Genomic DNA, 4,174 nt, shown 5'->3' on the forward strand with positions numbered 1-4,174 from the left:
ATAGGAAGTATGTAACTATCCATGGGGAAGCTTAGATAATTACCTTGCTAAATAGTAAGTGGTGGAGCTTGAATCTTCAAATTTTAAGAAATGGGCCGAGAGCTAGCTTGGGAAGAAAGATATTTTTGTGTTTTGTTTGATGAAAATGAAATGATTTGCTTGGTTGGTTGATTTTTGTGTTGTTTTTGGTTAATGACTTAATTAACCTTGATTTTGTGTGGTTATAATTCAACCACACTTCCTTCCCTTCTATGTCATGCTTGTGTCACCTTGCACATGTCATTATGCTCCCACTTGTCCACACCTTGTGGTTTGATGATGTCACAATCCCTGGCTTCTTGTACAAGCTTGTCTCTTGGTCACTTATTTGTTTTACGGTTCGCTTATCTTTCGTTCTCGTTTATCGTTTGAGGGATCATACCCGGGATCTTATTACTTAGGTTCCCTTAACCTTTCTCAATATATTATATTCCTTTTATGATCCTCTCCTATAATCCTTTAATTTCAATCCTTTTTATCCTGTTACCTTATACTCAATTCTCTCCGTATCTTGTGGATTTCCGGGAAAAATCAAAGTGTTCGGAATTGGATTCTGACGATCTTTACATATACTTATATACCACATAGAGTACTAATAATATCCCATAAGATCAATAACAAAACCCCTACATAGCGTGGCATGAAAAGTTTTCTCGTTCAGCAAAAACACTATTCATAAGGGTTTCAAAATTTCTCAAAAATTGGGGTTATTACAGTCTCCCCTCCTTAAAAGGATTCCGTCCCGGAATCAGATAGAAAACAAATGGGGATACTTTCTTAGCATTACACTTTCTAACTCTCGAGTCAATTTTCCACATTGTGGTTCTACCACCAAACTCTGCCTAGTTTGATAACCCTTCTCCTAAGCACTTGTTCCTTTTCACTCTATAACCCTTCCTGGTTGCTCCATATAGGTTACGTCGGGTTGCATATCTATGCGCTCATATGCCCCTATTTGACTGGCATCCGAATTACACTTCCTTAACATTGATACGTGGAACACGTTATGAACTTGCTACATATTCGGGGTTAGGGCTAGCTTATATGCTAACTTCCCAAACGTCTTAATATATCCAAGGGTCCAACAAATTGTAGACTTAGCTTTCCTTTCTTTTCGAACCTCATCAATCCTTTCCAAGGGATACCTATAACATTACTAGGTCCCCTATTTCATACTCTTTATCCTTTCGTGTCAAATCAACATACTTATCATGTCCATCTTGGGCTACTACCAGCCGTCCTCTGATTAGATCTATCATATCCTTGGTCCTTTGGACTACTGCGGGTCCGAGCATCTTGCGCTCTACAACTTCATCCTAACATAAGGGAGATCGACATTATCTTCCCTCAAGGATCTCATAAGGCGACATCTCGATAATGACATATGATCTATTGTCGTAAGATAACTCAATCCGAATTAAGTGATCATTCCAAATTCTTTCAAGTCTATTGCACAGACTCTCATTATAGCTTTTATCATTAGAGCTTCTGCTTCTCAATACCCATTCTTTTCCAGTTCGTAATCGCTACTACCTTCCGTTCCTAATATTATACTGGTTATACTTTTGCTCGTTAGCATTCTATAACCTTTTAATAACCACGTCAACCTTAGTATCACGAATGTGTTCCCATTCCGCATACTACCACCACTTTATTACTCCTTTTTCAGTTGTTTCTATTTTCCAAAATTTGATCAATCAAATAGAAGTAAAGGAATTTGTTGAGAGATCACTATGATCATGAACACTTATTATATTGCATAGTTAGTACAGAAGGTGGCCAGCCTTTAGTACTTGACAAGCAATTAAACAATAGCTGGTATCCTACTCGGCTTCTATCACACAGATAGATAGTCATTCGGCAATACCTCCCCTTTTGGAAGGGTTGTTCTTCTCAGCTTACATGAAATGAAAAGAAGAGAAAAGAACGAACTGAAGAGAATTGTATATATGAAAAAATATACTGCCACAAAATATCTGGCTTGGAACCTACCTCTGAACTATAGAGGTTTGTCATAGGAGAACAAAACATATACGTATTTATATCAGCATCAAGCATTATAGCCTCGTATTTCCCATGCCTAAATATTTTCGCTATCCCGTCCATCATTCTATGGACCCACACTCTTCCTTGAGCTTATACATAATCACCTTTGAAACTCCCTCGACATCGAAAATCGAATCTGGGATCTCATTCTAGACATCATCGTTACTTGAATTCTATGCTTGCACCGCAACCTTCCTCGTATAATAATACGACTCTCTATTGATAAGAAAGAATAATTATTCACTAGGTAGATACTCTACTTAATTAGTCTATCAATGATAACTTATACACTACCACTACCCGATTAGTGGTACTCAATCTCAACACCCATTCCAATACAACTCTCACGGTTGTAATCAGCTCATTAATCGCAGAATCATTACTGCCTTACTATGGTCCACCACTGACCTACTGTAGTCATTCATTTTCCATGAAGTCTTAATAACTAACCATACGGAGTCCATACATCTCGTATCTAATTCTCCTAAGGAGTTAACATAACCACCAATCACAATTCATGAAGAACACTCCAAACTCTGACGTACTTTCATGACATGAAGCAGATAAAATTTGCAGAAGAGTTTCGCTCAAAGCAACGATAGCAGGTTAATACCATTCTTAATCATATGCCTTCAATAGAAGACTTAACTCAAAGGTTTGTTTAGTCCTTTTTGAACTATGGTCCTGGCTTATCTCAAGATAGTATCTTCTGAGATAGATAGCCCGCTCATGGCGATTACACGAATTAAACCTTTACTAACTACTATTACGGTTGGGTATTGCACAGTCATCAGAAGGAATGTCAATCTTCCAAACCATAATACAACCTTCACAGTTTTAACCATCATCACTGTATTCCTTTGGCACAAGTGCCTATAATTATCCTCTTACCTTTAAAGTGTCGGCCACCTCTTTGGCCTTTCCTGATAGTACAATTTCCTTACAGTCAATGTCATTTTAACCACCTCCAAATAATTTTCTACCTCATTTCAATCACAGCTTATGTGAAGATGTTTTCCTTAAAATCTGATGAGTAAAAAAAAAAATCACCATTTTTCCATAAGTTATTGCCTCAGTCTTTAGAGGTTAATCACTGTCACGACTGACTCTCAACTATACTTAGAACATCTTTTATCTTAAGTCCTAATTGCCTAGAACAATTTCAACCTTTACTGGTTTGATCCATACTTTCTCGTGGTTTAACACGTGCCCCACTTGGCATCATTATAATTACGTCATATTTCCTTTATCCCCATTTCCATTCTTGAGAATTTTGAATATTACCTTTTTCCTTATAAAACCTCTAAGGTTATCCTTCAATCGTTCCTCCTGTATTCCCTAGATACAGGGCATATCACAATACCATTTACTAATAGTAGAACCATTGTCTATATACTTCTGCAAAATTTCTCCACTGATTCTTAAAGGTTGTTGTTACCTTAACCCTTTCCCAATCATACTGTCAAAACTCATACTATCCCTATTAAGGGTGACATGCCAACCTTTATGCAGTCCCCTAGGATTCATTTTAAGTTACCAATGTTCTATCCTTAATTCCACCTTTAAAAGGTACCTGCATCCTTCCACGAATAAATCAAGTCATATTTCCTTGATAGATTATCATATTCATCATTCCCACCTCGATAGTAAATGCCTAATTTCACAATAACATCTGTATACAAAATGAGGTTAATCAAAATGGCCTCCAAAAGATAACAACGGTTATCCGCTTTTCTTGCCTAATCTGGTAACGATAACATGGATGTTCTGGAAGATATTGGTCGTGTTCAACGTGAACTTCTTCTTAATAATTCCTTATTTACTTTTGTTGTTTATCTCAACAGTCACCTCAATGTTGGGATATCTTTCATATCTGGCGTCTCCCTTTCTGGGTATCATGCCACCGGTCTTACACTTCACCTTCTTGAAGGTCACTTCCTTCATCCAATTTTCTTAATTTCTTACTTTCTTATCCCCTTAGTCTATCCGCGTCTCATTATTTATCCTTCGAATTATCTCAAGGTTTCCTCGAATCCTCCCAACTTACAGGGGATAAACTATATGCATCTCTTATGCCTTCAACCGTCAA

The sequence above is a fragment of the Apium graveolens genome, chromosome 7 (genome assembly GCF_009905375.1).
Source record: "Apium graveolens cultivar Ventura chromosome 7, ASM990537v1, whole genome shotgun sequence".
Taxonomy (NCBI): Eukaryota; Viridiplantae; Streptophyta; class Magnoliopsida; order Apiales; family Apiaceae; genus Apium; species Apium graveolens.